Here is a 16,636-nt window from a genome sequence, read left to right on the forward strand (position 1 = left end):
CGGTCCAGCTATAGTCACCTCTTGGACCAGATCCTGTGCTCCACTTAGGACTAAATCAAGAATTGCCTCTCCCCTTGTGGGTTCCAGGACTAGCTGCTCCAAGCAGTCATTTGAGGTGTCAAGAAATTTTATCTCTGCATCCCGTCCTGAGGGGACATGTTCCCAGTCAATATGGGGATAGTTGAAATCCCCCATTGTTATTATTGAGTTTTTTATTTTAATAGCCTCTCTAATCTCCCTGAGCATTTCCCAGTCACTATCACCATCCTGGTCAGGTGGTCGGTAATATCTCCCTACTGCTATATTCTTATTGTTAGAGCATGGAATTACTCTCCATGGAGATTCTGTGGTACAGTTCGGTTCATTTAAAATTTTTACTTTGTTTGATTCTACGCTTTCTTTGACATATCGTGCCACTCCCCCACCAGCACGACCTGTTCTGTCCTTCCGATATATTTTGTACCCTGGTATTACTGTGTCCCATTGATTATGGCATGTCATTCTGGATTTCAGATTCCCCCAAAGTTCAGGTCTTTGGAGCTGGAGTTTGCTCAGGTCTGTCTTACCTAGTTTAATAGTTTGGTTCCAAAACCACTGTCCTCTAAAGTCCCAAGTTTGGAGCCTGTTGTACCTCTTTGTTGTGCCTGAGGTTCTCCCCATGTGGTTCTGCATAAGTGAGGTTTTAATCCACAAGTAACTTCCCAATCCCAATCCTCAGGTGATTCTTACCAGGAGCCTTAGTGAAGAGCATTGTTCCCTGGTTTGGTGACAAAAGCTTCCCTCTCTAGCGTATGGGGTATCAAGACGGGGTCTTGGACCTTCCAGCCTTTCCTAGGCTGTTGGGGACAGCTCATGGGAAGGGGAGAGGGTTAAAGGTGACAGCCAGGGAATCAGAGGGAAGGGCATGAGAAAAGGCCTTTTACAAACTGCTGTGATTTGGGGCAATTCTGAGCCCCTTCAAAACACAGGAAAACAAATCTTTCCATCCCATTTCTGTGGGCTATTCCCAGCCATTAGTTTAACAGATTAGCTTTTCCAGAAGGATGCTCCAGCACCCCAGACTATATAGTGCACATTTGACGGAGGTTCCAAAGGACCAGTGGCTGCATCCGGGTAATGGGAGTATTTTCAAAACTGAGGATCATTGTAACTATGGGAAGCTACAGTGTGTCCTAGTGGAAATCCTGGCCTCCAGCTGCCACTGTCTGTACTTAATGAAGCACAAAGATTCTGCCTGCCCCTCACTTCTTGACTTAACTAGCTGTGGAACAATAATCCCCATGTATCAAAAATGGTTAAAAGCTCATCAGTGTTGCACAATGACATGCAGTTACTGAGGAAAGAAGCTAGACTGACAGTCTGAGGGAGATCAGAGTCTTTATCTGGAAAGCAAAACCAGCATGGGCAATAGCAGTTCCAACTCCTCCCCGTGCCTCAACCTTGCCCTGCAAACTCACTTTGAGAGGAGAGGACAAGAACTTGGTCTGCTTGGACTCTTCAGTCCTTTGCCTCTTTGTGGCACTTTCAGTAGAGAGGTCAGGAGTTAGAGTGGATTTGCAAGGACTATTCTTTCCAGGACCTGGACTAAGATCCAATTGCATTTCCCAGAGGAGCTGTGAAAATGTACTGACCAAACCTGACAAAACAGGTGGGAGTTTCATCTTAGCTGTACAGTTACAAGCATCTGACAGCAACAAGCAGCTGGTGTGACAGCAAACTCTCTCTGGGGAACTCACATCTCAGCCTCAGGAGATATTGCTACTAGTAGGCAAGGCAAAGTCCAAATGCACTGTCACCACCCCCAGGAGTTCAAAATCCTGGGCTAGGTCCCCCAAAATAAGGAAATTTCAAATATATTCCTTGGTTATTTATTTGCATTTTGGTTTTAAGGTATACATTCTCATACTTTTATCTGCAGCTATGAGGGCTTGACATTTTTTACAAGAATCACCAAATATTATGAGACTCTTGAGGAAACTTTTTAGAAGTTATTTTCTACCATAGTCTTAAATCACATTTGGCATCGTGGAAAGGTTTAGATGAGAAGCATCTTGCTATGGGTATGTTTGTGTGTATACAGTGGCAAGGCACCTCCTTTCTCTCATCAGTGTTTCTCCCTCAGGCGGTGGGGGCCTGGAGTAAATCAGTCCTATTCCAGCGGGTTTTTAGTCTTCACTCTCAGTTATTTTTCAATATTACACAGCAGGCCTAGGGCAGACCCAACTAGTTCTCTTAAGCAAAACAAAGTGAACCAAACTCACAATACACAGAAATACCTTTCCCTGCCCCACTTCGGGGTGTTGCCTTACTGTGCTGACTCCTGGTCGCCTGTCCGCCCCAAAGAGCAACTAACTTGGTTGTTTTCCCTATATGGAGGATAGGCAGTCTTCCACCCAGGAGAAGTCTTTTCTCACTCCTGCACCTTTTGTCTCATCTATTCTCCCTCTGTCTCACCAGAACAGGGGCCTTTAAAGGTCAGTGGTAGCTTTTCATTAGCCTCAGATGTCTCTAGTTGACCTAAGGTAGTGTTTTGGCCCGGTTTCCTATGAACTGACTTCACCATTCTAGGGCTGATAGACCGGCCTTCCATCACTCTCTCTTAGATCTGACTTTGTCACATATATAGAAGTACTAGGTACAGGGAGGATATGTAGGGTAGGGGATTAGCGGTCTTGGGTTCTATTTTTTAGTTTTACTTCTGATGTGCTGAATGGCTTTGGACAACTCGCTAAGGACACGTTAGAGATCACTACTGATTTTTACAGACAGTCTCAGTATTTGGGTGCCCAACTTGAATGGCCTTTGGCCTGATTTTCAGAACTGCTGAGTATGCACAACTCCAACTGAAGTAATGGGATCCATGAGTGAATATCGGGCCCAATGGGTCTCAGACTGGGCACCCAAAATCAGAGGCCATTTTTTGAAATACTGGCTTTAACAACTTCATGCCTCAGTCTCCTTCTGTACATCAGGGATAAGGACACTTCCCTCAAAAGGCAAAGGGGAGGCGTCAGCTTTACTAAGGTTGGTTTGCAAAACACTGACATGCTCAGATGTACTCTGCAACAAAAAGGCAAAGTGTAGTTTATGTTTACGTGGGACTACTAACCAGAAATGAAAGCTTGTACCACTCCTTGCCCTGTCCCACACCCAACTCAGACTGAGAGTTCACTTTGAACAGGACACACAGCTGTTAAAATGATTACATATGTTTCCTGACAATAAACCAGAGACAAAAGCAGAACTTGTACAAAAAGACAACTAATTTGATCATAATTTGGCAAAAATAAGAGGAAGCCTTACAGAAGCATATTCCCTGCAGGGCAAAACTCTGATTAACTGCACTCTCTTTAGTATTTAAAAAGCCAATGTAAAGCTTTGAAACACAATGAGCCTGACTGATTTCATACTAAAGTGAATCAGGAGTAACTCCAATGAAAAATCAAAAGATTTACACTTGTGTAAAGCTGGTCTAAGTTAGATCAGAATCAGGCCCATGCTACTTTGATCCAGTTCTGCTTAATTCTAATACTTTTTAATTTTTTTCCTTCCCTCTTTTTTTATTCCTAAGTAAGGGTGGATGGAACACTGTATTTCTTAGGTCATAAAAAGCCCGCAAAACCTAGTCTTGGATATTCCTGTTATTCATGAGAAGGGTGGTCTTGAGCAGCGTTTTTCCCAGGAATTGAAATTGGGGGAGGGGTGTTAGGATATTCAGGGGGGTGAGGGCCGACGAGGGTTGAGACCAAGAGGGCAAAGGTGGGCTTTATGGCACCACAGTAAAAACTGAAAAATGTTTCACGACCATTTTATTAGATTTAACTCATATTTTAAAATCAGCACAAAAATTAAAGTTTGCTACTCAAGGCTACTATGAAGCACTACATCTACATCCATCTTGGTTTCTTGTTGTAATTTTGCATTCTTTGGTGTCTTCTGTGTCCGTTATTTCCAGTCCTTCATGATAAGCTCCTGATCAGGCAGAAGGCGACTTCTTTCAGAACACAAAATTCTATTCAATGAGGAAAAAGAACACTCAGCTTTCGTGACTGGGTGTAGCAAGAGATGAATTCCTACTTCTTTCATCCCAGGAAAAATAGTGCAAAGATTGGGTCAAACCACTAGTGATTATAAAGAAGTTAAGGAGTACTTGTGGCACCTTAGAGACTAACCAATTTATTAGAGCATAAGCTTTTGTGAGCTACAGCTCACTTCATCAGCTTGAAGAGTGGTCAGTTTGGATGAGCTATTACCAGCAGGAGAGTGAGTTTGTTACCTGAGTCTCCTGCTGGTAATAGCTCATCCAAACTGACCACTCTTCAAGCTGATGAAGTGAGCTGTAGCTCACGAAAGCTTATGCTCTAATAAATTGGTTAGTCTCTAAGGTGCCACAAGTCCTCCTTTTCTTTTTGCGAATACAGACTAACACAGCTGTTACTCTGAAACCTATAAAGAAGTTGAATTTAAATCTTCATTTTTTCGTCATCTGATATTTCACTCTGTGTTCAAAATTCTCTATTCTGTCCTGATCACATAGCAACCCTGTTGCTGTTAGTGTCTCACTCCACTTAACTATAGGTGTTTTATAAGACAGGCATCTGTAGAAGCTACATGGAAATTGAATAGAATCCAGGAATCGCTATTGTAGATTTGTAAGAATCAAGTCTGTGTACTTTTTCCGCTGGCTCAACAAACACTTCTTGTCCTCTTCACTTAAGAAGTCAATATAAAGTTCCTTCATTAGTCAACTTCTGGACTGAAGTATTTGCTTCTTCCAGTACATTTTCAATGGATCTCTCTGATAGACGCTACCCTTGGATCAATTGCTGGGCAAAGATCTACCACTGTTGTAACAGATGCCTGGATGACATTGTTTAATGATCCAAGTGGTTTCAACAGTAGACTTACAAGAGAGAGAAGGGTGATTGAAGGTCTGGAGCAACAGATAACGACCCTGCGTTGCGTACGAGAAACGGAGGATTTTCTGGACAAAAGTCAGGTTATGCTTCTACAGGCACAAAGCTCTAAAGATTTAGAGCAGGTTGCACAGTGGAGCCAAGAGGCCAGTGAGGAAGCTTGGCAACATATGACCTCCAGAAGAAGAAGGGGGAATGTCCGGGTTCCAGTAACGCAGACACAGGTAACTAACCGCTTTCATGTTCTCTCCACAGGTACCATTACGGAGAGTGGACCAGATGATATGTCTGGGGGGAGAAAGCAGAAGGAGACTCCGCTGGTTGGAAGGCATGAGATGCACTGTCCTGAGATGTGGGGGTTCCACGACCACCACTCCCAAGAGGAGATGGCGGGTGGTGGTGGTCGGGGACTCTCTCCTCCGGGGGACTGAGTCATCTATCTGCCGCCCTGACCGTGAAAACCAAGAAGTCTGCTGCTTGCCGGGGGCTAAGATTCACGATGTGACGGAGAGACTGTCGAGACTCATCAAGCCCTCGGATCGCTACCCCTTCCTGCTTCTCCACGTGGGCACCAATGATACTGCCAAGAATGACCTTGAGCGGATCACTGCGGACTATGTGGCTCTGGGAAGAAGGATAAAGGAGTTTGGAGGCGCAAGTGGTGTTCTCGTCCATCCTCCCCATGGAAGGAAAAGGCCTGGGTAGGGACTGTCGAATCGTGGAAGTCAACGAATGGCTACGCAGGAGGTGTCGGAGAGAAGGCTTTGGATTCTTTGACCATGGGATGGTCTTCCATGAAGGAGGAGTGCTGGGCAGAGACGGGCTCCACCTTACGAAGAGAGGGAAGAGCATCTTTGCGAGCAGGCTGGCTAACCTAGTGAGGAGGGCTTTAAACTAGGTTCACCAGGGGAAGGAGACCAAAGCCCTGAGGTAAGTGGGAAAGCGGGATACCGGGAGGAAGCACAGGCGGGAATGTCTGTGAGGGGAGGGCTCCTGCCTCATACTGAGAATGAGGGGCGATCAGCAGGTTATCTCAAGTGCTTATATACGAATGCAAAAAGCCTTGGAAACAAGCAGGGAGAACTGGAGGTCCTGGTGATGTCAAGGAATTATGACGTGATTGGAATAACAGAGACTTGGTGGGATAACTCACATGACTGGAGTACTGTCATGGATGGTAATAAACTGTTCAGGAAGGACAGGCAGGGCAGAAAAGGTGGGGGAGTAGCACTGTATGTAAGGGAGCAGTATGACTGCTCAGAGCTCCGGTATGAAACTGCAGAAAAACCCGAGTGTCTCTGGATTAAGTTTAGAAGTGTGAGCAACAAGAGTGATGTAGTGGTGGGAGTCTGCTATAGACCACCGGACCAGGCGGATGAGGTGGATGGGGCTTTCTTCCGGCAGCTCACAGAAGCTACTAGATCGCATGCCCTGGTTCTCATGGGTGACTTTAATTTTCCTGATATCTGCTGGGAGAGCAATACAGCGGTGCATAGACAATCCAGGAAGTTTTTGGAAAGCGTAGGGGACAATTTCCTGGTGCAAGCGCTAGAGGAGCCAACTAGGGGGGGGGCTTTTCTTGACCTGCTGCTCACAAACCAGGAAGAATTAGTGGGGGAAGCAAAAGTGGATGGGAACCTGGGAGGCAGCGACCATGAGTTGGTTGAGTTCAGGATCCTGACACAGGGAAGAAAGGTAAGCAGCAGGATACGGACCCTGGATTTCAGGACAGCAGACTTCGACTCCCTCAAGGAACAGATGGGTAGGATCCTCTGGGGGACTAACATGAAGGGGAAAGGAGTCCAGGAGAGCTGGCTGTATTTCAAGGAATCCCTGTTGAGGTTACAGGGACAAACCATCCCGATGAGTCGAAAGAATAGTAAATATGGCAGGCGACCAGCTTGGCTTAACGGTGAAATCCTAGCGGATCTTAAATATAAAAAAGAAGCTTACAAGAAGTGGAAGGTTGGACATATGACCAGGGAAGAGTATAAAAATATTGCTCAGGCATGTAGGAATGAAATCAGGAGGGCCAAATTGCACCTGGAGCTGCAGCTAGCGTAACAAGAAGAGTAACAAGAGTAACAAGAAGGGTCAAGAGTAACAAGAAGGGTTTCTTCAGGTATGTTGGCAACAAGAAGAAAGCCAAGGAAAGTGTGGGCCCCTTAATGAATGAGGGAGGCAACCTAGTGACCGAGGATGTGGAAAAAGCTAATGTACTCAATGCTTTTTTTGCCTCTGTCTTCACTAACAAGGTCAGCTCCCAGACTGTTGCGCTGGGCATCACAAAATGGGGAAGAGATGGCCAGCCCTCTGTGGAGAAAAAGGTGGTTAGGGACTATTTAGAAAAGCTGGACGTGCACAAGTCCATGGGGCCGGACGAGTTGCATCCGAGAGTGCTGAAGGAATTGGCGGCTGTGATTGCAGAGCCATTGGCCATTATCTTTGAAAACTCGTGGCGAACAGGAGAAGTCCCGGATGACTGGAAAAAGGCTAATGTAGTGCCAATCTTTAAAAAAAGGAAAGAAGGAGGATCCTGGGAACTACAGGCCGGTCAGCCTCCCTCAGTCCCCAGAAAAATCGTGGAGCAGGTCCTCAAAGAATCAATCTTGAAGCACTTACATGAGACGAAAGTGATCAGGAACAGTCAGCATGGATTCACCAAGGGAAGGTCATGCCTGACTAATCTAATCACCTTCTATGATGAGATCCACTGGTTCTGTGGATGAAGGGAAAGCAGTGGATGTATTGTTTCTTGACTTTAGCAAAGCTTTTGACACGGTCTCCCACAGTATTCTTGTGAGCAAGTTGAAGTACAGGCTGGATGAATGCACTATAAGGTGGGTAGAAAGTTGGCTAGATTGTCGGGCTCAAAGGGTAGTGATCAAGGGCTCCATGTCTAGTTGGCAGCCGGTGTCAAGTGGAGTGCCCCAGGGGTCGGTCCTGGGGCCGGTTTTGTTCAATATCTTCATAAATGATCTGGAGGATGGTGTGGATTGCACTCTCAGCAAATTTGCGGATGATACTAAACTGGGAGGAGTGGTAGATACGCTGGAGGGCAGGGATAGGATACAGAGGGACCTAGACAAATTGGAGGATTGGGCCAAAAGAAATCTGATGAGGTTCAATAAGGATAAGTGCAGGGTCCGGCACTTAGGACGGAAGAACCCAATGCACAGCTACAGACTAGGGACCGAATGGCTAGGCAGCAGTTCTGCGGAAATGGACGAGAAGCTGGATATGAGTCAGCAGTGTGCCCTTGTTGCCAAGAAGGCCAATGGCATTTTGGGATGTATAAGTAGGGGCATAGCGAGCAGATCGAGGGACGTGATCGTCCCCTTATATTCGACATTGGTGAGGCCTCATCTGGAGTACTGTGTCCAGTTTTGGGCCCCACACTACAAGAAGGATGTGGAAAAATTGGAGAGAGTCCAGCGAAGGGCAACAAAAATGATTGGGGGTCTGGAACACATGACTTATGAGGAGAGGCTGAGGGAACTGGGATTGTTTAGTCTGCAGAAGAGAAGAATGAGGGGGGATTTGATAGCTGCTTTCAACTACCTGAGAGGTGGTTCCAGAGAAGATGGTTCTAGACTATTCTCAGTGGTAGAAGAGGACAGGACAAGGAGTAATGGTCTCAAGTTGCAGTGGGGGCGGTTTAGGTTGGATATTAGGAAAAAAAATTTCACTAGGAGGGTGGTGAAACACTCGAATGCGTTACCTAGGGAGGTGGTAGAATCTCCTTCCTTAGAAGTTTTTAAGGTCAGGCTTGACAAAGCCCTGGCTGGGATGATTTAATTGGGGATTGGTCCTGCTTTGAGCAGGGGGTTGGACTAGATGACCTCCTGAGGTCCCTTCCAACCCTGATATTCTATGATTCTATGATTCTCTTCTCTGAACTTAGTAACAAAAGTAGTCCACCAGCCTCACTACTTAGATCTGTCCTATCTTGGTGGATACTTTCCAAAGCCAGTAATAACGGTTGCAGTAATTTTAAGACAACAGCCAAGAATCGCTCATGAGAAAGGTAGCAGGTTTTCCCTGGTTGGACTAATTTGAATTTCAATCCCAGTGTATCTTCTGTTTGTTTCCAAGACATTCAGTCCTTTTGGACTGTTGCTGAAAAAAAGAGTATAAAAAAAGCCATTCAATGTGTGGCTTTTTAATGTCTTTTTAAGATTCTGCAGCTTGTACTGGTGCTAGCTGGAGTAGATGGATTCTGCGGTGTGTATTGGAGAGATTAGGGTTACACTTTTTCTCTGCGCAAAGCTTGTACTCCACTATGTCTTCCAGAGAAGTTTATAGCTCCATCAAATGCACAAGCAGCCATCTGTTTGGGTTCAATTTACAAGCATTTAACTCTCCTAAGATGTCAAAGATGGAGCTGATGTGTCTTCTATAACCTGAGCATCTAGAATGCATCTACTGGCCTACCACGGACATCAAGATAGCATACACAATGACTTAATACTTGATGCCTGTTTGCATTGGTGCTTCATCAGCCACATATGCACATATTTTGAATATGGTGAGAGAGTTCTTCACTTTTCTAACTGTGGAGTCTTTCACTCTTGCAGCACATGCTTCTAGAGAGTCAGCTGAGTTTTTTCAGAAAGATAGCGAGCATTTGCCAGTCTTGTTCGAAACCAGTGTCCAACTTCCACTTAACATTGGCCTCCAGTTTGCAGTGTGTGGTATCTCTTGCTTAAATAGAAAGTATAATGCAACAGCCATGTTGGTTCACATAAACTGAGTTGTGTCTCCAGCATTCTTAACAGCCTCATTATGTTCTTCTAAAATTGGCTTTGACAGTGACTAGCTTATAAGGCTTTCTGCATGTTGATGCAGTCCAGAGGCATGGTGTTTTGCAGCCTTTTCATATAGGTTGCCAGTATTGGCTTAGCTGATCAGCTTAGCTTGAATTGGCTTAGCTTGAATACTGCGTGCAGTTCTGGTCACCCCATCTCAAAAAAAGATATATTGGAATTGGAAATGGTACAGAGAAGGGCAACAAAAATTATTAGCGGTATGGAACAGATTCCATAGGAGGAGAGATTAAAAAGACTGGGACTTTTCAGCTGGGAAAAGAGACGAGTAAGGGGGGATATGATAGAGGCTTATAAAATCGTGACTGGTGTGAAGAAAATGAATAAGGAAGTGTTATTTACCCCTTCACTTAACACAAGAACCAGGAGTCACCCAATGAAATTAATAGGCAGCAAGTTTAAAACAAACAAAAGGAAGTATTTCTTCACACAACACACAGTCACCCATGGAACTTTTTGCCAGAGAAGTTGTGAAGGCCAAAATTATAACAGGGTTCAAAAAAAAGAACTAGATAACTTCACGGAGCATAGGTCCATCAATGGCTATTAGCCAGGATGGCCCAGGATGCAACACAATGCTCTGAGTGTCCCTAGCTTCTGTTTGCCAGAAGCTGGGAATGGGTGACAGGAGATGGATCAATTGATGATTCTCTGTTCTGTTCATTCCCTCTGAAGCATCTGGAATAGTCACTGTCGGAAGACAGGATACTGGGATAGACGGACCATTGATAAGACCCAATATGGCCGTTCTCACATAAAAATATTTATAATCATAAAAAAGTTTAGTACAAAAACTCCAAGATAATGACCTCTTGAGATAGCGATGATGTGAGATAACGACCTTGGCAAATAATACATTTTTAAAATCTTGGCCTACTGGGAAACACATCTTTATATAAATTTCCCAGTCACAAATCTAGCATTCTGTAGCAAAGCCACTAAAACATGGTCCAATGCTCTGGCCCAGGTTTGTTGTGCCACCGTTCACTCTACCGCTCCATCCCCCATGGCCCTGCACTGTCACTTTCTCCTGCCACTGTGACCTCTGCGAGTTGGTCTCTCATGGTTCCACCACCTCTCAGTGGGGCAAGCTCGCTGTTGGTGCAGGCTGGGCTGTCTCTTCCACAGACACACTGTCCTGCCGCAGGCCTGAGCACGTAGACCTGATTCTCAGGGATTTCAGCTCGAGGGGTCACTTAAACCAAAAGACTCTCTATGGAGCCTAATCCGCTCTCTCTCTAAACAGGAGAGAGGGGCAGGTCAACTAGTGCCTGTGACTCTTAGGCAGAGCCCACCCCACCAAGCAAACCACCTGTCCCCATCCTCCCTCGCTTCACTCGGATCTGGCATCCAAACCTCTTGCTTAGCAAGTGCAGTTCAGTTGCGGGTGACCAGGGCTTAATCTGTAAGGAAAGAGGCGCCGGGGCTCAGGCAAGTTTGTTACTTTCATAACTGACGTGACAAGCTCAGAGGTCCCAGGGCTCTGAACGGCCAAGCCTAGAGGTGACGGGGTTCAGCCCTGGCAAGCCCTGGCACAAATTAAGCATGGAGGGAGACCCCCTCATTCAGTCAGGCTAAGCCCAGGTCTGCTGCCCTTTACTCCTGCAATCAGGAGAACAACAGTTCATGACCCCCACATTGAATGCTACAGGGATTTGTAACCCAACACCAGCCAAAATTGATCACTTGGGCAGCAGAGCTCTGTCTGCTGATACCTAGGCAGAGTAGGTGTGTTCATGTAAATACGGTCTGGTCCTGAAGCCTTTCCACCCTCCACTGGCTCATCACTGGCTGTCACGGGAGAGCTGATTCAGACCTTGCTTACAAATCATAATTTGAAATTATCAGGTAGGCCAATATAGCCAAAACAAATGTGCCGACATTGTCATAAATAACAGCTGTGTGAGGAAGCTAGTCTTTGTTCACACTTTTCAAACCCATTCTGCTTTCTCAGGTACAAATATTTTCTCGTACACTGTATCTGCCTTTAAGTGTGGATTAATGCTTCAATTTCAATTCAAATTTCCAATCAACAACTAAACTGGCAACACTGTATGTAACTGGGGAGGGTGTTGGGGAAATTCAGGGCCGGGGGGGCAGGTCTAGGGAAATCCCTGGTCTTATGTCTAAATCACAGGACTGGGAGCTTTGACTTCTGGGTTCTGCTTCCAACTCTTCTGCTTTCTTGCCACTTCCCTATTCAGGGTCAGTGACTTTTGTAGCCTACGTCCAAAACTTATGATAGTATGCGTGGCTGTCGTGCAAATTGGCCTCCCTAAGGTCTGCTGCTATTCAGTCCATGTACTGAGTCTTTGGCCTCCCTCTTGGTCATCTTCCATTCATGATTACAAGAGCCATCTCAACAATATAACTCTCAGGTCTTGGCTAGACAAGTCCATACCAATATAGCCTTGTCTCCCTCAACTGGTCTTCAATTGGAGCAACATGCATTAGACCCGTCATAACCTTATTTCATTTCCTTTCATGGATCATCCAACCATTTCATCATCTCAACATCTTTATTTCTGTGTGGAAGAATATATTGATTTATTTTCTTGTTGCTGGCCTAGTCTCTGTTCTGTACATTAGGATGGGTTGATTTACAATTTTATACACTCTATCTTTTAACTTTGGCATTCTTATCACAGAGGACAGGAGTCAGTTCCTGCCCTTTGCACCAAGCAGTTGTGGTACAATGCCCGGCAGGAATCAGGAGGGCACCATTGTCAGCAACCATTGACCCTAGGGTATTTCAATTCTTTCACTATAAGGTCTGTGCCTGTGATATGCTTTATGGTGGGTCCTCCTTTATCAGTTTTCATAGCCTAAGTCTTACCAATGTTCAGACTAAGTCCCTCCTGCTCAAAACTGTGTTGCCACTTGCAGGGTCTCACAATCTTCTGCACCTATCACTAAGTCATCAGTGAAGAGCATGTTCCAAGGGGGCTCTTTTCGTATATTCTCACAAATCACATCCAGGACAACGCTCAACAAAAAAGAGCTCAACACTGTCCCCTGGTGCAGACCAGCATTTACTGGAAATTCTCTGTTGTAGCCCCATTTGGTTATGGCTAGAGTAGTCACTCCATCAATACATATCCTGGATAAGACAGACGCATCCTGCTGACACACCACTACATTGCAAATCCCACTAAATTCTCTTTGTACATGATTGTACACTTTCTCCAAGTCCACAAAGTCCATGCCGATCTCTTTTCTCTGAATTTCTCCATGAGGATTCATAGACCATATATAGCAACAGTTGTACTTCCCAGCATAAATCTGTGCTGACCCTTCCAAATTTCAACTTTTCCATGCAGACGCTTTTCAATAATCTTCTCCCATATTTTAATACCTTGTGACATCAGCTTCATTGCATGATAATCAGCCCACAGTGTAATATTTCCTTCATGTTTAAGGCGCCTCAAAGCTTTTACTCTCTTGTAGAAGAATATAATTGAGCAGGTTTGTAAAATAATTTGATATCTTGGGCCCTTCTTTTGGCTTCCTTTTTTGTCTCCATAGAAGCCAGGTTATCTCTGCTTAATCCACTGGCTTGCCATTTTTTAAAAGTTATTTTTTTTCTTCTCAGTGGATTCTTTAACTTGAGGATTCCACTACCAAGTCTCCCTTTTGACACTGGTGTCATCACTCCTTGGACTTCATGTGCCATTTATCAGCAATATTAACTTTAGTTTGCACCAATTATCCTCCAACATCCCTGTGTGTAGTCAGGAAATCAACACATTACTTCTTATTTAAAGATTTTTTCATTCCTATCTTTTAAGTTTCCACCACTTAGGCGTTTCCTGTGCCCAGGAGTTCAGACGTTGCTGAGGTCTCTGCATTCTGAAGTCCATAAGAAGATGTCTGTGTTGCTGCACAATGCACTTGCGTATAATTACCCTATAATTCATTAATCATGATCTATTAATTCTTTTTATTAAAAATAAATCAATTTGAGGCTTGTACCCTCCACTGGGAAAAGTTATGAGGTGGCTTTCCCTCTTGTGAAAGTGTGTGCAATGCCAGACAAGTCTGTACTGTCATTCCCTCTCAGAGTTTCTGGTTCCAATGCTGTGCTCTCCTTGAACTGTTTCATATCCAGCCTTTGCCATTCCAACGTGCGCCTTTAGATCTGCTCCAGTAATTATCTTCTTGTTGGGTGGCATGTCTGGAATAAGGCACAACAACTTATTGAAAAGCTCTTTTTACCTTTTGTAAAAATTGGTTGTTTGCAGCTGATTTGCTGCGTAACCATAGGCAAATTGCTTCCCTTATCATTCCAAAAGATGTGCTCTAGCTCAACTGGAAGATATAGGCTTGATACAGGAATCATTGGGTGAAATTCTCTGACCTGTGCTAGACAAGAGCTCATATTAGATCATTATAATGGTCCCTTCTGGCCTTAAAAATCTATGAATCTCTATGCCTCAGTTTCTCCATTCCTAAAAAATAGGGATAATACAGATTTATTCCATGGGGATTTTGTGATGTGATGCCTATAAAATTATTTAGCATAGTAGTACCTGAAGATCTCACCTGAGATGCAGGCCCCCAATGCAGTAGGCCCTGTATAAAGGCACAGTAAGAGACATTCCTTTCCCAAAGAGCTTACAATGGTAGTAGACAAAAAAGGCAAAGGATGTATTATTATCCCTATTTCACAGATGGGGAATGGAGGCAGAGAGATTGTGAGATACCTACGGTCACAGGCACAGTCTGTAGCAGTGCCAGAATTTTAATCAAGTTTTCCCCAGTTCCACTGGCTGCATTGCTTTAAACAGCCTTGATCTCTTTGGAGTAAAGTGCTTTGAGATCCTCAGATGGAAGGTACTATGGAACTGAGAGGCAAAGGAAGATCACCCTGCATGGGGAGCAGGCGGGAGTCGGGGCAATGGGGCAGAGCGGGGGAGTTGGGGTGTCAGGGATAGGAAGGGACATGGGGTAGGTGCTCTGCATGGGGCGTGAGGGGAGCAACTGAGACTTGTTGGGGTGAGGTGCTGACCTGCTCCCTGGCTGGATCCTGAGTCCTGCTCTCGCCTTCACCTCCTCACATGTGCATGCAATTCACAAAGAATGATGCACACGGGTGGCAAAGTAGGTCCACTGCCCCTGATAGAAGTGCAAAGTATAGTAAGTCCTGAGGCAGAAGCCTTTAGCTACATGAAATGTTCTGACAGTTTGAAATGACAATGGAAGAGTTTTCCTGTGCATAGATGCAGTAAACCTGGGTCCAATTCTGTCCTGACCTCACCAGCGCAACCCCCTCTGACTTGAGTGCAGTTTCACAGGTCTAGCTGAGGGAAGTGGTGGGCTCCTTGCCCTATTTTTCTGTCAGGTAACTCATGGGTTTAGGCCCATAATATACAGGTTACAAAGAATACTGTCTGTCTCATGTGTGGGAGTAAATGTCATATCCCATTGCACAGACTATTTATAGCACAGCATATTTGGGAAGTGAAACTTCTTAATGGTGAAGTTTTCAACCAGTTGCTTCAGGTTTCAATTCAGCTGCTTCAGCCTCCAGAGCAGCTCAGACCTCATTGCACAGGGCACTGAGAAAGACAGCTTCCTGGCTGAGACTTTAAGGCTGCAGGGAGAAGTCCAGAGAGTGCTATTGGAATGAGTGGCCTTGGGAGATAAAGAAGATAGAGAAAATAGTTAAAGCTACAAGACTTGGTTTCTCTCAATGAAAACACTAACAGATGGAATTGCTGTATATAATGAACTAAGAGACAAATTCTGATCTTAGTAAAACTGACGTACGTCTGCCCCAACCCCATTGAAATCAATGGAATTACTCAAGTATTAGATAGACATATTTATCTGAACCAAGAAATTTATAAAAAACAATCAAACGGGGTCAGGGGAAGAGGAAGTATGGACCTGTGATACTTCCTGGGGGTACCCAGAGTTGTGAGACACATTGCTCCCATCTTCCCTTAGCATAAGGAAACCTCGTCTGTGCCTGCCAGTGGTCAGCTCCCCAACTCCATCCGCAACACAAGGTCTCCCACTAGGCCTTGAAGGCTCTGCTGTCTCTCTACAGATTAGCAATAGGCACACTCTGCTCTAGGGTTGCTAGGCATCCAGTTTTCAACCGGAATGCCCGGTCACAAAGGGACCATGGTAGCACCAGTCGGCACCGTCAACCGAGCCATTAAAAGTCCAGTCGGAGGCACAGCAGGGTCCCGGGGATAAGGCAGGCCCCCTTAGCCAGGTCCTTGTGGCCCCTAGGTGCATGGGTGGCCAGGGATGCTCTGCACGCTGTCCCCGCCCCTAGTGCCAGCTCTGCAGCTCCCATCGGCTGGGAACTTGCATGTGGTGTTTCGTTTTCCCTTTGGGAAATATGGTCACCCTACTTTGCTGGCATAAGAACTGAACAGGCAACCTGGCCTGCGGGCGCGAGGGCAGTGCGCAGAGCCATGCTGGATGCCCATGCACCTAGGGGCTGCAGGGACCTGGGAGCCGCGGTAAGCGCTGCCAGGACCTCACACCTCCTCCCGCACCCCAACCCCTGCCCCAGCCTGGAGTCCCCTCCCGTACCCAAACTCCCTCCCAGATCCTGGATCCCTCCAACACCCTGCTCCAGCCCTGAGCCCCCTCCTGCACCCCAAGCCCCTCATCCCTGGCCCCACCCCAGAGCCTACACCCCCAGCTGGAGTCCTCACCAGCTTCCCACACCCCAATCCCCTGCCCCAGCCTGGTGAAAGTGAGTGAGGGTGGGGGAGAATGAGCAACAGAGGGAGGGGAGATGGAGCGAGCGGAGGCGGAGCCTTGGAGAAGGGGAAATGCAGGGCCTTGGGGTGGGGCAGGGGTGTTTGGTTTTGTGCGATTAGAAAGTTGGCAACCCTACTGCTGCCCCTGTGCCCTCCCTGGAGTATCCAGCCC

The sequence above is a fragment of the Lepidochelys kempii genome, chromosome 27 (assembly GCF_965140285.1).
Source record: "Lepidochelys kempii isolate rLepKem1 chromosome 27, rLepKem1.hap1, whole genome shotgun sequence".
In the NCBI taxonomy this organism is placed as follows: Eukaryota; Metazoa; Chordata; order Testudines; family Cheloniidae; genus Lepidochelys; species Lepidochelys kempii.